This window comes from Equus caballus, chromosome 6, assembly GCF_041296265.1.
Source record: "Equus caballus isolate H_3958 breed thoroughbred chromosome 6, TB-T2T, whole genome shotgun sequence".
NCBI classification, from domain to species: domain Eukaryota; kingdom Metazoa; phylum Chordata; class Mammalia; order Perissodactyla; family Equidae; genus Equus; species Equus caballus.
Window position 1 is genome coordinate 53,614,297 of NC_091689.1, and position 27,499 is coordinate 53,641,795.

General features: G+C 40.9%; 1 protein-coding gene across 1 annotated transcript in view; it reads left to right on the top strand.

Annotated features, from left to right (window-relative positions):
* Positions 1 to 19,004: 19,004 nt before the first annotated feature.
* GPRC5A (G protein-coupled receptor class C group 5 member A) overlaps positions 19,005 to 27,499 on the top strand; it is a 38,257-nt gene continuing 29,762 nt past the window's right edge. Inside the window, exon 1 of the mRNA XM_001501469.4 lies at positions 19,005 to 19,108. The gene's annotated coding sequence lies outside the window, so the exon portion shown is untranslated. The remainder of the gene's footprint in view (positions 19,109 to 27,499) is intronic.

Sequence of the window (27,499 nt, forward strand, 5' to 3'; positions counted from 1 at the left end):
ATCAAAGGGCTGGGGGTGAGAGGAAAGTGGTAAAGATGTCCCTTTCCAATGTAGTTCTCTATTTTCACTAAGTCTCTAGAAAATGAATAAATTTGACATTTGGACTCTGCCGTAATATTCATGAGAAATCGCACATGTAATCAGAATTTTAGGGTTGAAAGGACCTTGGTGATTAGTCAGATTGTTTCTTTTTCTTTTGAGGATAGTAAAGAAAGTATATGTATGTTTATAGGTTTGTGTATATTTTATAATGTGCTCACGTGGTTACAGATGTTTCAAGAAAGACAGTAAGGGGCTGGCCTGGTGGCGCAGTGGTTGGGTGCGCACGTTCCACTTCGGCGGCCTGGGCTTTGCCGGTTCGGATCCCGGGTGTGTACATGGCACCGCTTGGCAAGCCATGCTGTGGTAGGCGTCCCACATATAAAGCAGAGGAAGATGGGCATGGATGTTAGCTCAGGGCCAGTCTTCTTTAGCAAAAAGAGGAGGATTGGCAGCAGTTAGCTCAGGGCTAATCTTCCTAAAAAACAAAAAGAAAGATACTAAAGCAGACTCCCCTTCAAAGGAGTTCTACTGGAATTTTGTTCATAATATCTGTCTAAGGAAAGAAAATACTTGCTTTCAGGACTAACATCTTAAGACTGAAGTCTCCTTTTTGAGAAGAGTGATGGAAGATGCTGGGGGACAAAAATGTGTTTTTGATAACCCTGGTTAGCCTAACTAATTTTCCTAATAAATGCCAGTATTGTCCCTAGCCAGGTTCTAGGTGCTATCTCAGGAGGAGTGTGCGTGAGTCATAGTTCATACCTCACCTCTTCAGCGTCTTTGTTCAGGTGAACTCCAATTTATGTGTGATCACCAGGGGCAGCCTGGAAGCAGGTGAAAAGCCCTGCAAAGACAAGATTCAGGCTGAGAAGTTTACGAGGGAATGAAAGAACAGCACCTCTATGTTGATCGCCCGGGTGGGGTGCAGGGAGAGGAAAGGAAGGAGAGAAGTGTGTCATGTAAAGATTTATAGCCTGTACGTAAACTTCAGAGCTTTATGGTACTCACCAGCAGTAGAGTCATTTCCTGCCCCTTCTCCTCTACTCTCCAGACTCCATGAGTCATCCACTAGCCAGTGGCCTGTGGCCACGGCTCATTTTCCTGTGGCCTGGAGAAGTGGTTTCCATGGTGGGGCACATGCATCCAGGGGAGTGCATGACAGTTTGTTGGGGTCTGGGTAGAAGATACTAGAATTTTTATTTATATTTATTTTTAACTCATCCTTTCCTAGTTCCTATTTTTGTATATACTTGATAATGTATGATTAGTGTTTTATAATACATAAAGTATTATTGTAATAACAATTTATAACAAATATATACAAATATAGGAGTATGTTAAAAATGTTATGTTAAATAGGGGTGCACTATCAGGAAAATTTGAGACTATAATCCTAGGGAATTATTCTGACAACAGTCTTTTAAAAGAATTGTTTTAAGTTTCATCCTGAAATTCATTTTCAAACAAAACTGATGGGGCCGGCCCTGTGGCTGAGTGGTTAAGTTTGTGCACTCCACTTCAGAGGCCCAGGGTTTTGCTGGTTCGGATCCTGAGCGGGGACATGGCACTGCTCATCAAGCCACGCTGAGGCGGCGTGCCACATGCCACAACTAGAAGGACCCATAACTAAAAAATATACAACTATGTACCAGGGAGCTTTGGGGAGAGAAAGGGGAAAAAAACCCAAACTGATGTAGACTTATGGGTTTTTTTAAAAGATTTAATTTTTTCAGAGCAGTTTTAGGTTCATAGCAAAATTGAGGGGAAGGTACAGAGATTTCCCGTATACCCTTGCCCCAACACATGCATAGCCTCCCCCATTGTCAACATCCCCCATTACAGTGGTACATTTGTTACAGTTTATGAACCTATGTTGACACGTCATAGTCACCAAAAGTCCATAGTTTACCTTAGGGTTCACTCTTGGTATTGTTCTTTCTATGAGTTTGGACAAATGTATAATGACGAGTATCCATTCTTATAGTATCATAGAGAGCATTCATTGCCCTATAAATCCTTTGTGCTCTGCCTGTTTGTTCTTCCCTGTGCCATGAAACCCTGGCAACCACTGATGTTTTTACTGTCTCCATGGTTTTGCCTTTTCCAGAATGTCATATAGTTGGAATCACACAGTGTGTAGCCTTTTTAGATTGGCTTCTTTCACTTAGTAATATGCATTTAAGTTTCCCCCATGGCTTGAAGTTCATTTCTTTTTAGTGCTGAATAATATTGCATTGTCTGGATGTACCATAGTTTATTAATCCATTGACCTACTGAAGGATGTCTTGTCTTGGTTTCTTCCAAGTTTTGGCAATTATGAATGAAGCTGCTATAAAGATTTGCATGCAGATTCCCCCCCCACTTTTTTTTATTGTGATAAAATACACATAACGGAAAATTTACCATCTTAACCATTTTTAAGAATACAGTTTAGTGCTATTAAATACATTCACATTACTGTGCAACCTTCACCACCCTCCATCCCCGTATCTCTTTTCATCTTGTAGAACTGAAACTCTGTACCCATTAAACAATAACTCCACATTACCCCTCCCCCCAAGCCCCTGGCAACCACCATTATACTTTGTCTTTATGATTTTGACTCAGTATGTAATATAGGAGGAATCATACAGTATTTTGTGTGTGTGTGTGTGACTGGCTTATTTCACTTAGCATATTGTGCTCAAAGTTCACTCGTGTTATAGCATACTACATAATTTCCTTCCTTTTAAGGGCTGCATAATATTTCATTGTATGTATGTACCACATTTGGCTTATCCATTTGTCTGTTGATGGACTCTTGAGTTGCTTTCATATTTTAGCTATTGTGGCTAATGCTGCTATGAACATGGGTGTACAAATATCTCTTTGAGATCCTGCTTTCAACTTTTGGGTATATACCCAGAAGTGGAATTGCTGGGTTATTTGGTAATTCTATTTTTAAAACTTTTTTGAGGAAGCACCAAACTGTTTCCCACAGTGGCCGTACCATTTTACATTCCTACCAATACTGCACAAGAGTTCCAATTTCTTGGGGCTGGCCCCGTGGCCGAGTGGTTAAGTTCGCGCGCTCCGCTGCAGGCGGCCCAGTGTTTCGTTGGTTCAAATCCTGGGTGCGGACATGGCACTGCTCGTCAGACCACGCTGAGGCAGCGTCCCACATGCCACAACCAGAAGGACCCACAACGAAGAATAGACAACTATGTACTGGGGGGCTTTGGGGAGAAAAAGGAAAAAAATAAAAATCTTTAAAAAAAAAAAAAAAAAGAGTTCCAATTTCTCTACATACTTGCCAACACTTGTTTTGTTTTTTGATAGTAGCCATCCTTATGGATGTAAGGTGGTATCTCACTGTAGTTTTAATTTGCATTTCCCTAATGGTTAGTGATGCTGAGCATCTTTTAATGTGCTATTTATGTATCTTCTTTGGGGAAATGTCTATTTAAGTCTTTTGCCCATTTTTGAATCTGATTTTTTGTTGTTGAGTTTTAGGAGTTCTCTATATATTCTGAATTTTAATCCCTTATCAAATATGTGATATGCAAACATTTTATCTCATTCTATGGGTTGCCTTTTTACTCTGTTGACAGTATCTTTTGATGCACAAAATTTTTAATTTTCATGAAGTCTATTTTATCTTTTTTCTTCTTTTGTTATCTGTGCCTTTGGTGTCTTATCTAAGAAATCGTTACAATATCTGTTTAAAGTTTTTGTCCTCTGTTTTCCTCTAAGAGTTTTGTTATTTTACTTCTTATGTTTAGGTCCTTGATCCATTTTGAGTTAATTTTTGTATATGGAATTAGGTAAGGATCCAACGTTATTCTTTTGCATGTGGATATCCAGTTTTCTGAGCAGCATTTGTTATAAAGACTGTTCTTTACCCATTGGATGGTCTTGATACCCTTGTCAAAAATCATTTGACAATATATGTGAAGATTTATTTCTGGGCTGTCTATTCTATTTCATTGGTCTGTATGTCTGTCTTTATGCCAGTACCACACTGTTTTGATTACTGTAGCTTTGTAGTAAGATTTGAAATCAGGAAGTGTTAGTCCTCCAGTTATGTTCTTTTCAAGTTTATTTTCACTATTCAGGGTCCCTTGAGATTCCATATGAATTTTAGGATGGGTTTTTCTATTTCTGCAAAAAGCATCATTGGGGTTTTGATAGGGATTGCATTGAATCTGTAGATCACTTTGGATAGTATTGACATTTTAAAAATACTGTCTTCCAATTCATGACCATGTGATGTTTTTCCATTTATTTATGTCTTTTGTTTCTTCAGCAATGTTTTGTAGTTTTCATTGTGCAAGTCTTTTACTTCCTTGGTTAAATTAATTCCTAAGTATTTTATTCTTTTCAATGCTATTATACATGGAATTACTTTTGTAATTTCCTTTTTGGTTTGTTCATTGTTAATATATAGAAATGCAACTTTTGTGTGTGTGTGTTGACTTGATATCCTGCTGCTTTGCTGAATTCACTTATTAGTTCTAATAGTTTTTGTGTGTGTGGAATCTTTAGGGCTTTGTACATATAAGATCATGTAATCTGCAAACAGAGATCATTTTATTTCTTCCTTTCCAATTTGGATGCCTTTTATTTCTTTTTCTTGCCTAAGTGCTCTGGCTAGAACTTCCAGTAGTATGTTGAATATCAGTGGTGAAAGTGGGCATCCTTGCCTTGTTCTTGATCCTAGAGGAAAAGCTTTCAGTCTTTTACCATTGAGTGTGATGTTTGCTGTGGGTTTTTCACATATGGCTTTCATTATGTTGAGGTAGTTTCCTTCTTTTCCTAGTTTATTGAGTGTTTTATTATCATGAAAGGGCGTTGAATTTTGTGAAATGCTTTTTTTGCCTCAATTGAGATGATCATGTGGCTTTTATCTTTATCCTGTTGATGTAGCATATTACACTGATTGATTTTAGTATGTTGAACCATTCTTGTATTCCAGGAATAAATCCCACTTGGTTATGGTGTATAATCCCTTTAACATGCTGCTGAATTCCGTTTGCCAATATTTTGTTGACAATTTTTGCATCAGTGTTCATAAGGGGTATTGGTCTGTAGTTTTCCTTTCTTGTAGTGCCTTTGTCTGCCTTTGGTATCAGCATAATGCTGGGCTTATAAAAAGAGTTAGGAAGGGTTCCCTCCTCTTCAACTTTTTGGAAAAGTTTTAGAAAGATTGGTATTAGTTCTACCTTAAATGTTTGGTAGAATTCACCAGTGAAACCATCAGGTCTGATGCTTTTCTTTGTTGGGAGATTTTTGGGTTACTGATTCAGTCTCCTTACTAGTTATAGGTCTATTCAGATTTTCTATTTCTTCATCATTTAATCTTGATAGGTTTTGTGTTTCTAGGAATTTGTCCATTTTATCTAGGTTTTCCAATTGTTGATGTACAGTTGTTCATAATACCCTCTTATAATCCTTTGTGTTTTTGTAGAATCAGTAGTAATGTCCCCACTTTCATTTCTGATTTTAGTAATTTGAGTCTTCTCTCTTTTCTTCTTAGTCCATCTAGTTAAAGGTTTGCCAATTTTCTTGATCTTTTTGAGAACCAACTTTTGGCTTCATTGATTTTCTCTATTGATTTCTGGTTTTCATTTGTCTCTATTCTAATCTTCATTATTTTCTTCCTTCTGCAAGCTTTGAGTTTAGTTCTTTTCCTTTCTTTCTTTTTTTTTTTTAAAGATTTCATTTTTCCTTTTTCTCCCCAAAGCCCCTCAGTACATAGTTGTATATTTTTAGCTGCGGGTCCTTCCAGCTGTGGCATGTGGGACACTGCCCCAGCACAGCCTGATGAGCAGTTCGAACCGGTGCTCCAGCACAGCCTGATGAGGATTTGAACTGGTGAAACCCTGGGCCACCAAAGCAGAGCATGGCAACTCAACCCATCGGCCACGGGGCCAGTGCCTGTTCTTTTTCTATTTCCTTAATGTTGTAAAGTTAAGCTGTTGATTTGAGATATTTCTTGTTTTTTAATGTAAGGGTTTATAGCTGTAAGTTTCTTCCATAGCACTGCTTTCACTGTGTTGCATAAATTTTGCTAAATTCTGTTTTTGTTTTCATTCATCTCTAAGTATTTTCTAATTTCTGTTGTGATTTCTTCTTTGATCCATTGGGTGTTTAAAAGTGTGTTATTTAATTTCTACAATTTTGTGAATTTTCCAGTTTTCCTTATCTTATTGGTTTCTAGCTTCATCCTGTTGTGGTCAGAGAAGACACTTGTATGATCTGTCTTTTAAAATCTGTTGAGACTTAATTTATGGCCTAACAGATGGTCTATTCTGGAAAATGTCCCATGTGCACTTGAGAAGAATGTTGTTGTTGGGTAGCGTGTTCTGTGTATATCTGTTAGATCTAGTTGGTTTATTGTGTTGAGTCCTCTATTTCCTTACTTATTTTCCATGTGGTTATTCTGTGCATTATTGTGAGTGGACTATTGAAGTCTCCAACTATTATTGTAGAACTGTCTATTTCTCCCTTCAATTCTGGCAGTTTTTGCTTCATATATTTTGATGGTCTGTCATTAGATGTGTAAATTGTTACATCTTCTTGCTGTATTGAATCTTTTATTAATATATAATGTTCTTCTTTGTCTCTTCTAACCTTATTTGATTTAAAGTCTATTTTGTCTGATGTTAGTATAGTTGCCACTGCTCTCTTTTGGTTACTATTTGCATGGAATATCTTTTTCCATCCTTGCTCTTTCAGCCTGTTTGTGTCCTTGGATTTCAAGTGATCTCTTGTAGGCAGCGTATAGTTGAATCGTGTGCTTTTATCCGTACTGCCAATCTCTGTCTTTTGATTGGAGAGTTTAATCCATTTACATTTAAAGTAATTTCTGATAAGAAGGGACTTACTTCTGTCATTGTATCACTGTACTATTTGTTTTCTATATGCCATAAGGATTTTTTTGTCCTTCATTTTCTGCATTACTATCTTCCTTTGTGTTTAGTTGATTTTTTTTTGTGATAAAATGTTTAAATTCCTCTCTCATTTTCTTTTGTATATGTTCTATAGCTATTTTCTTTGTGATTACTATAAGGATTACCTTTAACATCCTGAAATTATAACACTCTAATTTGAATTTATACCAGCTTAACTTCAGTAATACACAAAAGCTCTGCTGCTTTACTGCTCTGACTTCACATTTGTTTGGTTGTTGATGTCATAGAATTACATCTTTACACATTGTCTGCCCCCAAACATAAACTAATAATTTTTTTAAATGCATTAGTCTCAAATTATGTAGAAAACAAGGTTTGGAGTTACAAACCAAAGTTATAGTAATACTAGCTTTTATACTACTAATTTTTTCCTTTCGTTGTATTAGTCTCAAATCATGCAGAAAACAAAAAGTTCAGTTACTGAGATCTTTACTTCTCCATAGAGCTTCAAGTTACTGTCTAGTGTCCTTTTATTTTTTTTTAACATTGGCAACTGACCTAATATCTGTTGCCAATCTTTTTTTTCCTTCTTCTTCTCCCCAAAGCCCCCCAGTACATAGTTGGATATTCTAGTTGTAGGTCCTTCTGGTTGTGCTTATGTGGGACGCCGCCACAGCATGGCCTGATGAGTGGTTCCACATCCACGCCCAGGATCCGAACTGGTGAAACCCTGGGCTGCTGAAGTGGAGTGCACAAACTTAACCACTCAGCCAGGGGGCTGGCCCCTCTAGTGTCCTTTTATTTCACCTTGCAGGACTCCCATGAGCATTTCTTTCAGGACGAGTCTAGTGGCCACAAAGTCCCTCTACTTTTGTTTATCTCGGAATATCTTAATTTCTCCCTCCCTTTTGAAGGACAGTTTTGCCATATATAGGATTTGTGGTTGACAGTTGTTTTCTTTTAGCACTTTGAAAATATCAGCCCACTGTCTTTTGGCCTTCAAAGTTTCTGTTGACACATCTGCTGATAACTTTATTGAGGATCCTGTATATTTGATGATTCACTTCTCTTTTGCTGCTTTCAAGAGTCTTTCTTTGTCTTTTGAAAGTTTGATTATATTGTATTTAAGTGTGGAGTTTATTGAGCTTCATGGATGTTTATATTCATGTCTTTCACCAAATTTGGGAAGTTTTCAGCCATTACTTCTTCAGATATTCTCTGCCCCTTTTACTTTCTCTTCACCTTCTGGGATTCCCATGATGTGTATATTGGTTCACTTGATGGTGTCCTACAGGTCCCTTAGGCGCTGTTCACTTTTCTTCAGTCTTTTATCTTTTTGCTCTTAAGACTTGATAATTTCCATTGTCTTATCTTCAGGTTTGCTGATTCTCTCTTCTGCCTGCTCAATCTGCCTTTGAATCCCTCTAGTGAATTTTCCATTTTGTTATTATACTTTTCAACTCCAGAATTTCTTTTTGGTTTCTTTTTAGGTTTTCTGTGTCCTTATTGATATTTCCATTTTGTTCACACATCATTTTCTTCACATATTTTAATTCTCTGAACATCTTAAGACAGTTACTTTAAAGTCTTTATCTAGTAGATCTGCCATCAGGACTTTTCAGGGACTGTTTCTGTTGACTTACTTTTTTCCTTTGAATGGGCCATACTTTCCTGTTTCTTTGTATTTCTTCTGATTTCTTTTTGTTGAACACTGGACATTTGAATCTAATAATATGGTAACTCTGGAAATCAGATCCTTCCCCTTCCTCAGGGCTTCCTGTTTTTGTTATTGTTTTTATTTTTTTGATCGTTGCAGGCTGTCTTTGTGCTGAGGATCAGCCTGAGGTGTAAGTTTAAGGTCTTCTCAGGTCTTTTCTGATCCTTTCTCTGGGTATGCACAATTAATTTCTAACTTTCCCCTAATATGTAGTTTGTTTTTGAGGGTCCTAATCTTTAATGTTTGACTGTCATCCAAGTCTTCCCCTGGAAGTTGCAAGCCTTCCGAAGACTCAGAGTTTCAAATAGTTACCTCAGACAGATTCTGCCAGTCAGCTGTTTTCTAGGTGGGAAGACACATTCTGGGTGCTTACTACTCTACCATCTTCCCAGAATCCTCTCCTATCTGCAGCTTTTTGTGTGGACATAAGTTTTCATCTCTTTTGTGTACACACCAAGGAGCATGATTGCTGGATTGTTTGGTAAGAATATATTTGGTTTTGTAAGAAACTGCCAAAATGTCTTTCAAAGTGACTGTATCATTTTGCATTCCCGCCAGCAATGAATGTAAGTTCCTGTTGCTCTACATGCTTACCAGCGTTTATTGTTGTCAGTGTTCTGGATTTTGGCCATTCAAATAGTGTGCAGTATATCTCATTATTTTAATTTGCATTTCCCTGATGACAGATATGGAGTGTCTTTTCATATGATTATTTGCCATCTGTATATCTTCTTTAATTAGGTGTCTGTTAAGGTCTTTGGCTCATTTTTTAATTGAGTTATTTGTTCTCCTATTGTTGAATTTTAAGAGTTCTTTGTATATTTTGAATAACAGTCATTTATCAGATGTGTCTTTTGAAAATATTTGCTCCCAATCTGTAGCTTGTCTTCCAATTTTCCTGACATTGCCTTTGCTCCTCTGTTAAAGATCAGTTGACTTTATTTATGGAGGTCTATTTCTAAATGCTCTGTTCTGTCCCATTGATCTATGTGTCTCTTCTTTTTCCCAGTTTTTAGGGGGCAGGGGAGATAAGCGAAGTTCTCCTTTTATTAATGCGTTAAGAAACTCAAAGTTCATAAAATTGAAAGTTATATACATACTCCCTAATGCTCTGTTGTTAGGCACATTCATGTTAAAGACTGTTTTATCTTCTTCAAGGATTGATCCCTTTATCATTATGTAGTGCTCCTCTTTATCCCTGATAACTCTCCTTGCTTTGAAGTCTGCTCTGTCTGAAATTAATATAGCTACTCCTCCTTTCTTTTGGTTAGTGTTAACATAATATATTTTTCTCCATCTATTTGCTCTTAATCTATATGTATCTTTATATTTAAAGTGAGTATCTTGTAGACAACATAAAGTTGTATCTTGTTTCATGACTCTGGCAATCTCTGTCTTTTAATTGGTGCATTTAGACCATTGACATTAAAGTGATTATTGATATAGTTGGATTAATATCTAAGATATTCATCATTTCCTATTTGTTGCCATTATTCTTTGTTCCCATTTTTGTCTTCCACTCTTTTAATGCATTTTTTTGGTTTTAACTGAGCATTTTACGATTCCATTTTCTCACCTTTCTTAGCATATTGGTTATCTTCCTTCCTTCCTTCCCTATTTTTTTTGGTAGTTGCCCTAGTGTTTGCAATATACATTTACAACTAACCCAAGTCCACTTTCTTTTTTTTTAAAGGTTGGCACCTGAGCTAACATCTGTTGCCAATCTTCTGTTTTTCTTCTTCTCCTCCCCCTCCTCCTCCTCCTCCTCCTCTCCCCATCTAAAGCCCCCCCTCGCCCCCCCCCACTACATAGTTGTATACTCTAGCTATAGGTCCTTCTGGTTGTGCTATGTGGGACACTCCCTCAGCATGGCCCGATGAGCAGTGCCATGTCTGTGCCCAGGATCTGATCTGACGAAACCCTGGCCACCAAAGCGGAGTGCGCAAACTTAACCCATCAGCCATGGGGCCAGCCCCACAAGTCCACTTTCAAATACCAGTATGTCACTTCAGGAGTATTGTGAGTACCTCATAATAACAAGTAATCCTAATTCCTTGCTCTCACCCCTTGTATCACTGTTGTCATTCATTTCACTTTATATATAAGCATACATGGGCATATGTATGCACATAAGATGTGTACATAAGCATGCATAATTGAATACATTTTTGCTATTGTTATTTTAAGCAAAGTATTATCTGCCAGATCAGTTAAGAATAAGAAAAACAAAGATTTTTATTCTACTTTCACTTATTCCTTCTTCAGTGGTCTTACTTTCTTTATGTAGATCTCTGAATTTCTGACCTATATTATTTTCCTTCTCTCTAAAAAACTTCTTTTAACATATTCTGCAAGACAGGTCTACTGGCAACAAATTCCCTCAGTGTTTGCCTCCAGCAAATCATCAATTACAGTTCAGCCTTCCTGCCCTGAGACTGGTTCCTGCAGTGGTTTCCACCTGAATCTCTGCTCTGGGAAGCTGTGACTACCTGTATTCGCCTGTCAGTCTCTCCAGTATTGGGGGCAGCAGTTTGCACTGTGACATCACCTCTATTACAAATCCTAGAAGAGCTGTTGATTTTTTGAGTGTGTTCAGCTCTTTCACTTGTTGTTAGGATGTACTGCTGATTTCCAAGCTGTGAAACTGGAAACCAGAAAACATAAGCCCAGTTTTATGTTTTTAGTATCATAAATTGTTAGAACTGAGTGGGGTCTCCAAGTTCTGGTTTCAAACCAGAGACTTTTCCCTAGTTCCCTGAGTTCACAGAAAGTGTGTGAGCTATTTTCACTATTTCCAGCACCTGATAGAGATCTTAGATTTACCCAAAATAAGACTGCACAGACTAACTTAAATGTTGAGTGCTTTGTGTTGGTTAGAAACATTAAGAAGTTGGAGTGGTCCTCTCATGCTGATAAGAACATGTAGATAGTAGTTATGGTATGGAGTTGACATTTGCTGCTTCGTTGACTGCCTAACATCCCAACCCCACTTCTATATTGAGGGAGTTCCTCAGGAGGATGCAGCAGGGGATATGGTCCCCGCATTATAATTCCTGGACAGCCCTGAGTTTAGAACTAGGCAAGCAAGGCCCTTCCCTGGGACCTTCTTCTCAGGAATCCCCATGCTTTGGAGTGTGTTTCTTAAAATGTCCTAAGTCCCCCTTCCATGCTTGGGACGTGCCAGCATGTATGAAAGTTCCAGTTGCTCCCAACCTTGTCAACATTTGGTATTGTCAGGCTTTTTGATTTTAGCCATTCTTCATTAGCTTGATTTAGATCTCCATGGGCTTCAAATGTTTTGAGAGCAGGATCAGGACCTTCCCTTCAGCAGAACTGAGGATCTGACATGAGCAAGACCACTGAGATCTCTTTCTGCTTTATATTCAGTCCCCAGGTTCACAAACCATGGAAATCCCTCTCTGCTTTCCAGCTCAGCTGCTAGATATTGTTTCTGGGAAGTTCTCTTTCTTTCCAGTCATGTCACTGGCTTTCTGGACCTTAGGAAATTTCTCTCTATTTTGCTACCCTGCTCCTAGTCCTTGAAGCACCACTGTAGTACACTCACTGAAGGCCCAGAGCACCTCAGAGTGATTCCTCTCAGCTCTCTTCTCATGCCTGCAGCTTTGCACTTGGAGAAGACCTGAAGACCAGAGGGGTCTCTCTCGGCTCTCTTGCCCTGTCTGTAGCATTTGGGTTGCTACTCCTGTGCATTTGGTGAAGGCCATTGGAAAACATGGATGAGTGGGTGCAGACTTGCTCTGTAGCTGGTGTTCCGTGCCCACACACAGCCATTACAGGTTCATTGAGAGTTCAGCTGCTCTTCTTACCCCATCTCTTACAGATTCTTCATCCTTTCACCACTCTGTCAGAAATGAAAGTTTCCACGGGTCTCTTATTTCCTGGGAAGGCCTTATAACACTCTGAAATTTAGTTTATTTGGGTTTCTTTGTGTCCTCATATCTCTGATGGATTTTTTTAAAAACTACAATTTGTAGATTAACCACCTTATTTTCATTGTTAGGGTATGAATGAGTCTCTTGTGACTCTCTGCAACCTAATTGGAAGGAGAAGTCCCTGTTGTGTTCTTTCAACATGATCCCACTCATGTTTTTTAAAATAATTTTTATTTTGGAACAAACCCAAATTTATGGAAAAGTGGGAAGTCTAGCAAGGAACTTTTTTCTCCTAAACCACTTGAGAGAGAGTTGTCAATACAATTCTTTATCATCCCTGAATACTTTAGTTTGTATTTCCTACAAACAAGTACATTTGCCTATGTAATAATCTAAATGCAACCACAAAACCAGGAAATTAACATCAACACATTACTACCATCTAATCCTCAGACCCCACTCAAAACTGCAGGCCAGGTATTTTGTAGAATATTACTCAATTTGGGTTTCTCTGATGTGTCATGATTAGATTTGGGTTACAGATTTTTGACTGAATATCAGAGAAGTGATGCTGTGTTCTTCTTGTAAAAGTCTATTAGGTGGCTTTTGATTTTGATTTGTCTCATTACTGATGATGTTCACTTTGATGATTTGATTAAAGGGGTGTTTGTGAGGCTTCTTCACTATAAAGTTACTGTTTTTTCCCTTTGTAATGAATAACTGTTTTGTGGAGAGGTAGTTTGAGAGCATATAAGTACCTTCTTCTTCATCAAACTTTCAATTTGTTCCTTCATATTAGTATGGATTCATGGCTTCCTGTTTTATTTATTTTTTATTTTGATGCTCAAATTATCCCACATTTGGCTGGAGAGGGACCCCTCTTTAAGCTGCCTTCTGTGTCCTCTTGATATATTCCCATCATTCTTTGAGCACTTTTTTATTTCTGGCACCATAAGATGTTCCGGGCAGATCTTGTACATTCCCTCCCCAATTTGGGATTATCTGTTTCTTCAGGGATTCTGGTTCCTTTTAGCATATAATGGCATTTAGAAACCAACATCTGGGCTCTACGTGTGGTCATTGCTATTGGGATGTTACTGCTCCTCGGTCCTCTCAGTGGACAGTTAGGGAATAAATGTATGTATTTGTGTACATATAAATATACATAATACATACAGACACTCATTTATGTTTATCGCTATATTTATCTATTTGTAAAACATGAGTTCGTACCAATATTTCCAATTCCAATCTAATAGCGCAGGATTTATTCTAATTTTCTCCCTATCTGCTTTTCTAACTCCCTTCTCCAACAGTGATGGCTTTTATTGTCTTCATATTAATTCCTTATCTGATCACTCCTCCTGCATATAACCAGTCTCCCATAGCTGCTACTAACCCCACGCCTGTGTAGATAACCTCCTCACTGCACTTGGGTTCTCACACACCACGCCAGTTTGCTCCCCCTGCTTGGACATCTTATTTACCCTACTCGGTCTCTGATTTCTCACCCAAGGCTTCTCTCAGGTGTGGATGCCCTCCTTACCTTGCTCAGGCTCCAATACTCCACTCCAGGCTACCTCTCTATGGAGACATATTTACCACACTGCTTAGACCCTGACACCTTGTGCCATGCTGTCCGATAGCATAGATATCCTTCTCACCTGCTTGGGCCCCAACATCCCATCTTAGTCCACCCTCACACATAGGCCCTTCTCACCTTGCTCTGGCTCAGATGCCTCACACTGTGTCACCCCTCTGTGGGGATACCCTCTTCATGTCCTTGGGCTCCAACTCTTCACGATGGACCCTCTCTCCCTTCACCCCCCCCCCCTTCCCTGTGGGTGCTTTCCTCACCTTTCAGGCTCCAACTTTGGGCTGCCATCATGCAGGGACTTTCTTCTAATCCTGCTTGAGCTTTAATACCCAATATCTGGGCTCTTCTATGGGGATACCCTCCTCACACCACATGAGCTTCAAAACTAACGCCATGCCAATGCTGGGTCACCCCCACATTTATATATGTATATATATAAATGTGTATGTATATAAGTGTGTGTATATATATATAAAACAATATTATAATATTAGAGATCAAAGGGAATAATTATATCATTACATGAGTTCCAGTTGAGATGAGTTGAGGACAGTTCTTCATGCAATAATGAATTAATTAATTCTAGTGCCTACTGTGTGCCAGACACTGTGCTAATCATTGAGATTATAATCTCTTGGCTGCTAAATACTGGATTAGTTGGGGTTAGTTGCAATGCTGGTTTAGCCTTGTCCATGCTACCCCTCCTCTATCCATAACACCAAGATTTAAGGGAAATCACACAGTTCCGTATTTCTGGTAAGGTTATCCCTCCCAACCCCAAGGCATAATTTTGCCTGCCTCACCATCTTCAACCTCCCCAGAGACCTATCCCGGCAAGGAGATAAATTAGAACTCATCAACCATTTCTCCTAAGGGACCATAGGGTTCATCCCATCATTCCTTATAGACTTGTTTACTTTAATCACTACCTAAAATCCGACCAGGGTACAGAACAGAGTGTATAGTATGCTGCCATTGTTTATATATATATATATATATCTCCTCTTCTTTTATATATGTAATACATATGTTAATATACATATTCAACAAATATCTCTCAAAGAATACATAAGAAATAGGTAACATTGGTATCTCCAGGGAGGGAAAATAGGTATTTGGGGGGTGCTGGGGAAGGGAAATTCTTCATTATATATACTCTTAAGTAACTCTTGAGTTTTGATCAATGTGAATATCCTTACCTATCAAAAACAAATAAAAATAAATAACATGTAAATATAACTTATGGAATGAATATCCTCAGCCTCGCACCGTGGAGTATATGAACAGATGGTTAATCACAGTGTCTGCCATTATGGGGATTACAACCTAGTGGGAGTAAAAGGTAAGTAAGCAAATTACTATAATGTAATTGATGCAATGATAATTGCTTATATCAGAGAGGTGAAAAACTAGAGAAGCCAATGTCTCACAAATGGGTTATTGTTTAGTTATGGCACCCATTTCCTAATAGTTTGGGACATTTAATTTTTGTTGATTAGCAGATTCAGGATCCTATGCCAACTTTGGCTCTATTCTAGAACCTACCCTCCAGCCACCCAGTCCATCTACCTCACCCTTACCCTTTCTGGTCTGGGGACCATTCAGAGGGTTTTTTTAAAAATTAAAATAATGTTTAACAACTTATGGAGGTATCATTTATGTAGCAAAAAATCCACCCATTTTAATTTTACAGTTTGATGAGTTTTAACACATTTATGCAACTATCACCATAATCCAGTTTTAGAATAATTCTGTCACCCCAAAATGTTTTCTAATGCCCATTTGCTATCTGTCCCTATTGTTTTGCCTTTTATTACATTTTTTATTTAGAGGAAAAAATTATGAATTCATACTGTTATTTTCAACTCAGGTCGTCCTGTAAGCAGCATCTTCTTTTGCCACACCTTGTAAGTCAGAGACAGGTTTGCCTGGCGTTGAATCTGAACCTGGATTGCCACCCTGTTAAATGGTGCGTGACCCTCTCACTTTCCTTTGGAGGAGTTACCTGAGTCGATGCTAACAATACTCATTTCTCTCTTCCTCCAGCTCTCTGTCAGTTCAACCTGGAGAGGCTTGGCTCACTTTCCTTTTCATCCCCTGACTTTGGAAAAATACTAAGGCATAAAATGAAGATCTCTTCTGCAAGTTAGAAGCCAAAATAAATGGAGTGATGCCACATTGAGGTTTTCTAATTTATCTTTTATCAGATGCCAAAATGCATAAAGTACTGTACAAAGCACAGCATTAAACTGAATCACCACCCACAGGGAGCGCAGTGGAAATACGGAGGCCAGGAAAACCCAGGAAATGTATGGCAGAGAGCCTGTCTGACCTCATCCGTATGGTTGAGAGGAGGTCACTGTGGAGAACAGCTGCAGCCATTTCTACACTATGGAGGTGTAGCTTTCTGATGAGGGTCCCTTCTTTTCATCCCTCATTTCTCAAATTAGGAAACAGCAAATGGAGAATTCAGGTCGTTTGCCTTAAACCTCTGGCTAAGTGGAGCAGCACACAGCCTTGCTTGCCCTGGGCAGCACACTGCTGCCTGTAGTGCAGGCCCGACATAGGGGAGACTACAAAGGAATAAGGAAGGCTAAGGGACATCCTGCTCAGACCCAAGGGCAGTGGCAGAGGCCACAAGTTGTCTACATGACTTCAATGACATGACTGTGCTACATGTGGGCCGTGTCACAGTGGGGTGTTTAAGCTCTCTGCACTGCTGTACCTTTCCTTATGTAAAATGGGGCTAATGATGGTAATACCACCCTCACAGAGTTATTGTGAGGAGTAAAAGGTAATTCATGTACTAACAGTAGACACTCAGTAGATGTTAACTCTGATGATGGTGATGATGATGATGATGGTGATGATTTCTGTTTCTGGGCGCTGAGAAGTTTCTAAGCACACCCTGGCATTGGCCCTCTGGCCAACTCAACCTTGAAGATTGATGTTGGTAATCAGAATCAAATTCCCTGCTCCTACCTCTTCTCACCAGCACACATCATTCTTCCACTTTCGTATGCTGCTTCCATCATTCAGAATAAGTGGGAGTAGATGCAGATCAAACTGTGAAGAACTGTTCAATCAACAAATATTTAGAACAGCAGCGTGTTAGATGATGAGAGAGCCAACAGTTTTTGCCCTTCAGGAGCTTTCAGTTTTAATTGGAGGGTTAAAATTAAGAAGTGCACAATTAACAGATGATTCAAGAAAATTAAAGTGCAGTGCTGATTATATGGCATGAGTAATTAAAGAATAAATCAATAATATAATGCTTAAGATGTGATAATAAAATAACATTTGCTAATATTTCTGAGCCCGTGCTATGTAGCAGATGCTTTTTTAAGTGCTTTATGTGCATGATTTAATTTAATTTAATTTAATTTGGGCAGAAGTTCTCTAAGGTAATTACTTTTGGCATCTTCCTTTTCAGAAGAGGAAGCTAAAGCTCAAACAAGTAGCTTGCTCAAGATTACACAGCTGGTAAACCAAGGAAGCGGGGACATCAACAGTACTGAGTAAATGAGTTCAGAAGAGGCAGACAATGTCAGTCCAAGCAGATGGTTGTCACTAATTCTGGTCTTTTTCCAGAGTTCCCCACTAGGTGAAACAACCCCTGTTAACCCTCAAAAAGACAAACCAACAACTAAGCTGCCTACCAACCCATCTGCTTTTCACTGTCTTCTCGTTGCTCTTTGGAGAAAAGATAAAGACAAAGCCACTTAGCATGGCCTACAAGGCTCTGCATAGCTCCACCCACTAACCTCTCCGGCAGCTCTTTCACTTGTCCTCCCTTCCCTACTGGCCTTTTTTCAGTCCCTAAGCACCTGCCTGCCACCAGGGCCTTTGCACATGCTGTTTTCTCTACCTTCTGCCCTCTTCACCTATGCAACTTCCACTTATCCTTCAGATCCTCAAGCATACTCTTCAGGGAAGACTTGCCTGACATCACTGATTAGGTCAAATCCTCCTCTTAGAAGCAATCATTGCCTGCTGTATTTCTACTTTATAACATTTGTCACAATATTATACTTGTCTGACTATTTGATTGGTATCTATTTCTTTCACTAGATTATAAGCACAATGAGAAGTGAGACTGAATCTGTTTTTACCTATTAGTGTTTTTTCAGCACCAAGCAACATGCCTAGCACATAAGAGGCACTCAATGAATATTTGTGGAATGAACTGAGACGTAAGGAGGACTCCACAGAGGATCTAGGACATGGAGGGCCCTAAAGACAGAAAAGAGTTGGAGAGGTGAGGTGAAGCATTCGAGATAGAGGAACTAGTAGGGCAGCTTGTAAGTGATCTTTCAATGTAAATGAGCTGAAAACGAGCAAACGGAACCCCAAAGTGGCAATCCATAGACCCATAAAAATGGTGTCAGTGCCCGTTGGGTTCGATTAGCCTCTCCCATACTTTTGGATTATAGGCATCTCTAAAAGCATCTCCACATATAGAAAACCACTCATTAAGATATGCCTTTGGTCAGGATCGCACCCATCTCCCTCTGCCTCTTCTGAAATGTATAGACAACTCCTCAATCAAGATATAGAGGCTGGTTTTAGGATCCGGAACGTCCTAGTTATCCAGTTTACCCGCTTCTCAGCCAGTCCCTGATAGTTGCTGGCTATGTGGTGAAGTAGTTTCTACACATGGCATATTTATGTGTAGAGGCAGCAGAAGGATAAGTGGTGCTCTCTATTGGGTAGAACTACGTCCCCCAAAAAGATATTTTCAAGTTCTAACCCTTGGTACCTGTGATTTTGACCTTATTGGGAAATAGGGTCTTTGCAGATTTAGTCAAGTTGATGAGGTCATAGTGGATTAGGGTGGGCCTTAACCCAATGACTGGTAATTTGGGCACAGAGACAGAGGAGAAGGCCATGTGGTGATGGAGGCAGAGATTGGAGTGCTGCCGCTATGAGAAAATGAACACCAAGGACTGCTGGCAACCACCAGAAGGTAGGAAGAAACAAGGAAAGACCCTCCCTTAGAGGCTTCAGAGAGAGCGTGGCCCTGTTGACACCTTGATTTAGGCCTTCCAGCCTCCAGAACTGTGAGAGAATAAGTTTCAGTTGTTTTAAGCCATCCAGGTGTGTGGTACTTTGTTATGGCAGCCCTGGGAAGCGAAACCAATCCTCTCTGGAGGCAAATCAGCCCTCAAAGCTCAAAAACGTAATTTAGGATACAAATAAGGAAACCCCGACTCTGTTCACCAAGTTTCTGTAGACTAGGGCAAGCAAAAGTTCAGTGCAGTGGCAAAGTGGAACTCTAGAAATGGCAGACACTCTTGACACTGGAGTCTATATCTCTTGTCAGAAGGATCACTATGTATAGACACGTATATACTTAGATTAAATAATAAATATTCAAGGAGGTAGGAGGTGGTTTAGGCTGTAATTGTATCTAGCTTGATAAAGCATGGAGGTAGAACAGTAGTGACAAAGACATATGAAATCACTGAGAATAACTAGAACATTCTGGGATCTGTCTTCAAACTCTCTCTCTCTCTCTCTATTTTTTTGTTTTGCTTGAGGAAGATTAGCCCTGAGCTAACATTGGTGCCAATCTTTCTCTATTTTGTATGGTGGGTCGCTGCCAAAGCATGGCCACTGATGAGTGGTGTAGGTCTGCACCCAGGAACTGAACCTGGGCTGCCAAAGCAGAGCACGCTGAGGCGGAGCATGCCGAGCATAACCACTATGCCATGGTGCTGGCCCTGCCTTCAAACTGTAAGGTTGCTGTCAGGCAGAGTAAATTTGGGCACCTAAATCCGTGCCCACTTCTTTGTGCCACTGTCAGAGACAGAGCCCTGGTACAAAGGCCTTACCAAGAATAATCCTCATTGTGTTTTTTTCTAGTAGGAGGGAAAGAGTACCTGCTTACTCTTTTTCCATTTACAGTATTAATTTGTTTTCTTTTCATACGTAGGTAGTGTCAGTTATTGCTTTATGGCCTCTCAGCTCCAAATTCACCCTTCAGTACTCGCTCTGTGATGATGGACTGGACTCTAAGTATTTCTCTTATATGGAGAGAATGGTGTTGAGTTGTGTCAATAGAGGGCAAAGGAGGGAATTGCAGAGGAAATTGTAGGCTTCGTTTCCTACTTCTGGTGTGTTGTGTTTTTCCTTTATTGCTCTTGCTGCATGGGTGGTCAGTGGTGCACATCTGTAGGCACAATGGTGCTCTGCCCCAGCTGTGTGCCCCAAATGTGTAGTCTCTTGGAGACCACGCAGGCCCAGGGACCATCCTATAGCCCTCCCTATGTGGTTCTGCATTCTCCAGGCCTGCAGCAATGCCCCAACTCCCTCTGCACACCTGCCCACCTGATAGTTGTTTCCTGCCTGCCCAGTGGTTGTGGACCAGCTCTGGCCTGGGCAGCCCAGTGGACTTCTCTACCATCCAGTAGGCTGCAGGCACATCTTCTTCAATGAGATCTGAAGCCCAGCCTTCGGGAGGGGGCCTGTCCTCCAGGTTTGTCTTTCCTTGAGTGTTCTCCCCCAGCCCTAAAGTACCCTTTAGAGTTCTCTTCACATCTTCTAGTTACTCTCCTGTCATAGCTTCATAATTCTTTACATTCAACTTTCCTTGTTTAAATTACTGTGTGGTTTCTGCCTCCTGAATGGACCCAGACTGATATAGGTTCATTCCCTCTTTGACAGGAAGCTAAAAAGCAGAGCCTTCTCTTTTACTAGAGAGGTTTATTTGTCTCCAGACATCTAGTTTGATCTCCTGGATTGGGATTCCTGTCACCCATGAGTTTCAAATATTCAGTTATGGCCTGGCCCTCATTCTGCTCCAGTTACTAGACAGTTATCTCGGCTATAGTGCCTTCACCAGCTTATCTTACATTTCAAAGGTTATTCATATATTTGTGTAATGATCGGAAGATAAACTCTGTGTGACAGTGAAAGCCTTCTCTCTAGCCGGTTGAGGCAAGGCACACTTTTCCTTTCTGAAAAAGATCGTTCCTGAGTCTGTGGTACAGGTAATATTAAACAAGGTGTTGAATGCTGGAGAGTGGTGTCGCTCAGAAGTAGTGATATTGCCTGTATCATAGGACGGTTATGAGAAGTTAATGAGATATTCAGGTAACGTGCTCAGCCTAGGTCTGGCATTTTGTATGTACTCAGCTATTGTGAGTTCTCCTTTTTATTCATTCATTTATTCAACTCATACTTAGTAAGCAGCTACCATGTACCAGGTGATATTATCAGCATGGGGATACGAAGATGAACAAGGTTCATTTCCTGCCTTCAGAGTGGCCAGTCCAGTCTCCTGTTTACACCAAAGTATAAGAAATAATCCCCCTCTTCATTTTCTCCCAAAGATATAGGATTTCAAGTAATGATTTAGTCATAAAATATACAACATGGAGATAAGTTCACATGTCTAGAGGAAATTTTCTGCTGTGTTGGTTTGATGTGAGCTTTGACAAGCTCAATTTATTCTTGGGCAGTATTCTTTTCCTGCAATAACTATATTTAGTCACATGTGATATATACGTTAGAATGTTACCATATAGTAGGCTGTCTGATAAACATTATAAACAATGATTAATTTAATCCTTAAAATTTTCTTCTAAGCTTTATTATCTGCGTTTTATAGATGATGAGGGTGATGCTCAGAGAGTTTGAGAAGTTTTCCTTAAGTCACTCAAAAAGCAAGTACAGGGCCAGGGTTCAAATAGTGCCATCTGACTCAAAAGCCCATGCTTTTATCAAGCATACCATAGCGCTTTCTTTTGTTGATCTCCTCCCCCACCCCCTCCCAAATTCATCACTCCATGTTGTACTTGCCTGTTTGCTTGACCATCTTTGCCATTAGACTAAGACTTCCTTGAGGGTACACACAATCTATTGTTCACCACTGTCTCCCCATTGTTCTGATAATCTATTACTGCTTAACCAAACCACCCTAAAGATTAGTGGCTTGAAATAACAAATCACAGTTTAGTGGGTTGATTGGGTTAGCTACTGGTTCCCTTTTGGGGTCCCTCTTCCAGTTGCAGTCAGGTGGTGACTGAGGCTGGTGTTATCTGAAGGCTCAACCAAGCTGGACATCCAACACGGTTTCTGTATCACACACATATCTGGTTCATGGCCTTGGATGGCTGGAACAGCTGAGGATTGGCTGGGCATCTCTCTGTCTCCACGTAGTTTTCCATGTGGACTTTGGCTTCCTCACAGCATGAGGTCCTTCTTACATAGTGTCTGATTTGCCCCAGAGGGAGTGTTCCAAGAGATTTGGGTGGAAGCTGCCAGGCTTTTTATGACCTAGGCCTAGAAGTTACTCAACATCACATCTACCATATTCTGTTGTGAGTCACAGGCCAGCTCAGATTCAATATGTGAGGCAATTATGCTGAGGCATGAGTATCGAGAGGCATCATTCGTTGCGGGCCGTCTTTGGAGACTAACTGCTGTGGAGGGGAGAGGGCAGTCTGGGGAGGGAAAACTCAGAGGAAGAGATATATAGATGGGAACTCTCAGACGAAGAGTAAGAGTTAGCCAAGTGAAGAAAAGGTGGGGAAGAGAAAGGAGGAGGGAAGGAATGGTCTTCTAGGCAGAGGGAACCCCTTGTACGAAGACTTGGAGATATGACGAGGGGGTGAGGGGATGATAAGCATGGTGCATTCAGCTTCTATACCATTTACTTTCCCGTGACGCTGGATGATTATTTAACATTTCTGCTTCTTGGTTTCCTCATCTGTGAAATGGATATAATCATATTTATTATTTAGCAGTGTTGTAAAGATTAAATTAATTAATGCATGAAGAGTTCTTTAGAACAATATCTGGTACATGGAAAAGTGTTGGTTATTGTTAGTATTATAATGGGGAAACATGGGTAGTTAAATATGGCTGGAACATAGGACCCAGATGGGGAAGGGTGAGATATGAGTCTGGAATGGTAAACAGGGACCAAAGCATGACTTTGTAAGTTACACAAAGGTGTTTGAATTTTAACCTAGAGTAAATGAAGAGATGTTGCAGAGTTTAAGGAGGGGAGAGTTGGCCAGCTTCGGGATTTTAGGAAGATATCTACAGTAAAGTTCTCCAGAGTGGGGAACACTTTGGGGAGGAGAAAAACTAGAGACAGGGATGGTTAGAAGCAGTTGTGGTCCAGGAGAGGGATGTAGTGGGCTGGCCTAAGGTTGTGGTAATGGGGATGGAGAGAGGTGGACCTGCTAAAGGTCACAGTGCTGGTTAGTGACAGAGCAGGAACTGGAGCTGCTGACTAATTACATAGAAATTTCCTGCCAGGAAATTAACCTTTTTTACTTGTTTATTTAGGCACGAGTTTAATATGTGCTATTTGAAGGAAACAGATAAGTAGCTACAAGTAACTGGACAGGGATGGTTTAGCTGGGAGGTACAGTTCCCATTTCCATTGCTTATGCCGGCAATTGCTAATAGCAAATAGATGTGCCCCCCGAGAATCACTGCACCCAAGGGAAACTGAGCAAGGTGAGCGATTTTCTTTGAAGGAGAGTTTTTTTCCAGATCTACCGGAAGGATCACACCCGATCTTCTCATAACTGTCTCATTTGTTCTCCTTTGGGTCAGACTGGGAGTGTTTATTTGCCTTTTCTGGTTTATTTGGCCTTTAAAACACTAGTAACATCTGACTGGCTACCCTTTTGGGACATCCTTGGCCTTTCAGGCTGTGTTTCTCAAACATTCTCTGTGGATACAGGTTGGTCATGGAGCCCACGGTTCTTAGCAGGTCTAGGAACAGCTGGGACCAGGTGACTCCAGTGGCTGCTACTTGGAGGAGTGGTCTCCTGAGAAGAGACATCTGAGGCAGCAAGGGGGGCTGCTGGGACCATGGGCAAAGAATGAGCCTGGAAAGGTTCTCATCCACTGAATTCGGGGACCTTGAAGGTCTAAGATTACATTCTAAATGACCCCTAATAGGATCCACTCTAATCTCTTCTCTTGTCCATGAACACTCTATGCTTGTTCCTGATTCCAGATGAGGCCTTGATTGGTGGAGTCCTACATATGCTTCATGGCACAGCTCAGGTCCATGTCTCTGGGAGACTTTCCTTGCTATTCCAGCCCTTGGGGGTCACCCCCACACCCCTGCTCCTCTTGGAAGACCCACAGAGGAAGAGTAGGCACCATATAACTCAGCACTTCCTCACATGCTGTGTGTATTGTTCTCCCAACAGGATGCTACTCTTAGCATCTCCCAGCTTCACTGGAAGCCCTCTGAGGGTTGAAGGTCTTCTTTCCTTTTTCCCCTCAACACTTCTCAGAGTTTTCAGGCAACGTCTGTTGATTGACAGATCTAGCAATCTGGAAGCTGTGTTAGCCCTAATTTACAGATGGGGGAGCTGAGGAGGAAAGGGTTAAGTTGCCTGCCCAAGGTGGTGAAGGTTGGCGTTTATTCAGGAGCTAATCAGGAACAGTCCCCAGTTAGATGTATCACATACATTTGTTGTTTAATCTTTCCAACAACTCTAACAGGTAGGTCCTTTATCTACATTTCCTTGCTGAGGAAACTGAAGCTTACAGCTTAGCAATAACTCCACAGCATCATGCGCCAAACCCACGTGGAACTAAAACCCAGACTGTCTTGCTCCTAGCTGCTTCTCCTTTTCAGCACTTCCAGCTGTAGCACCTGTTTGCCTACCTGTCTCCTCTACAGATTAGACTATTACCTTTTGTAAGTGCACAGGCTATACTTTTGTTTTTATTTCAATCTTGGTAACCCCAGGGCCTAGCACAGAACCTGTCTAGTTGAGTTCAGTAAATGGTTGTTAAATCAATGTTAAAAGAATATAGAGCCAATGACAGAGCTTACTTTCAGTTCAAGTCAGCACTGCCTCCCTGCAAAGACCAGAGTGGCCTGCCCCTTTCAGAGTAGGACCTCACTGGAGCCTTTACTCCTCTGTACACAGCTCGCGTGGGGAGAAATCTCCCTCCCTGGTTTCATTTGAAAGCACTGTGGGAGGAGGTTGGGGAGGACAGGGCGCCTTCAGACCTGTTGAGCTGGGCCTCCCTCTGCCTTTCCTCTCTGGCACAGAGATCTAGTTTCAATCTGCAGAAACCCTCGGAGAGAATGATCATCAGCTTCAACCTACAGTGATGATGAAAAGCCCAGTCTCTGCCAGAGAGACATGGGGTTGGTCCTGGCTCTTCCCCCACCCCAGGTTTGTGGTCTTGGGCCAGTTATTCAACTTTATTAAGCCTCAGCTTCCTCTCTGTAAAGCAGGGATACAGATAATGCCCTCCTCATGGGGTAGTTGTGAGGATTAAATGAGAAAAGTGTGCATGGCCCTCATCACAGCGCGCAGTGGATGGCAGACATGCTTATTGGCTGTCTAAAGGCCTGAAATGGGAAGGGGGGAGAGTCACAGTAATAACAGCTTTGGAGCCTGTAGCATGCTTTGCCAATCACTCTTCACAACCGTGTCTCAGGCCTCTGTGTTCCCTCCTCAAAGGGCCTTCCCAATTCATCACTGCCAAACAGTGGGAATTCATTTTCCAGGCCTTTCCATGTTCCCTCTCCAGCTTCCTGGTGCAGCACCTCCTCTGTTTGTACCTGTAAGTCAGGCTCCCTAAGTCAGTGCTCCCAGGGGGAGGTCAGTGAAACAGCTGGATAGGGCAAAGGAAGAAGCCAAGTAAGAAATAAGGTGTGATCTCAGGTGAAGTCCCACAGAGGGCAGCCTCCACCGGCTCTGCCTGGAAGTGGGGAGTGGGAGTAAGGAGACTTGACCCGACCTGAGACAAGGGGTTGGAGCTTTCACATGCCACCTCCAGGACCCGCTGCGGTCTGTGGTCAGCTAGGCTTTGGGTCAGGGCAATGGAGAGGTATCAATTCCCAGATGCTGCTGGCTTTTCAGCCGCAGGCAAAGTGGGCTCCAAAAGGGGAAGATATCTAGCAACTATTAGGAGAGAATTGGATTATAATTTACATACAAGGTATGAATAATAACCTAATGATCAGATTAATATACTAGCATCTCGTGGCATATTAGCATTTCAAAGTAAGACTCTTATTAATGCTCATGGCCCACCCTCAGGCAGATGACAGGGTCCTGGCAGGAGATTTGAGGGTTAGATGGGCCTTCCTGACACAGCTCATGTCAAAGGCTGGCTTTCATTTAGCCAGAGTTCAATTTATAAGACTTGAGCTTGTCTTATAAAGTGCCTGAGCTCATGAACCCTTGCTCCTAAAGTGCCCTCCACCCCAGCTGGGATGTTTGCAATGCAAATTATCTTTCTCACTCTGCAGAAAGGGGCAGGGGGCACACCCCGTGGGTGCTTTGACTATGCATTATTGCCATCACAGTGTTGAAGGCTGGGAAGTTAGTGTTTAACACGCTTAGGTGTTGGATTTATATTTGTTGAGCGAATATATGCAGGAATGAAAGAAATCTTCTAGATGGACAGCAGGTATTAAGTGTCTTCTTTGTTATATGTGGTCTTAACTTATTCTTTAGTTCACAAGTCATTTCTACTGTGAAATATTTCCTCTTTCTTTATCCCTCCAGCAGAAATTGCCCTTTTTCTTTCTGATTCCTGGTTTATCTGCTTCTTTGCATTTAACTCACTGTATTGTTATATGTCTGTTCCTCCTAGTAGGTTGTGAGGGCCTTAAGGACAGGACCTACTGTACTTATGTCCTTACCTTCAGAGCCTGGTTCCAGGTAGGATAAGAAATGTTGATTGAATGCATGAATGAATGAACCAGATGGCTAAGCCAGATGTCTGTTGTCGTAAGTTACAATATGAATATATGTATATGTGTATGCGTGTATACTTAAAATTGTTTATCTTGATGATTCCCTTCATTCAATGCATATCTAGCCAAGGAAATAAACTAAATAGTTGACTTATAAGAGTAACAGTAAGTGAACACCAAATGGACAAGGCTGAATAAGAGATTGGTCTGTTCCTGGGCCTTCCAACTTAGTCAAGTGTCTAAGGTAGAGTTGCTTGGACAACCACTGCTTTTGTTTGAGTCCCGATTGATGCTACATGACCAGAGGAGCGAGGGAAGGTGAGTAGAGGGGCCTTCTGATCTGCATGGTCATGGCATGCCTCCATCTCAGATGGTGACTGAGAGAGGACTTGATTTTTGTATCTATTTATGTATTTTCTCTGTCCATTCTTTTTACAAAGTCTCAACATCTGGGGGCTTATCTCATAACTTAGATCCGTGAAGCAGTCAGTCTTAACCTCTAGTGAGTTGATGAACCTTGAAAATCTCAGAAAGATAGGAAACTTCTCCCCTGAAAAACGTGAAGAGCCATTCATGAGCTTTCTGTGGTTTCAGGAGTTCAGGGGCCTCCTTTGTGTAGAGACCTTTGTGTTGCAAGATCAGTACAAGGCCCTCACA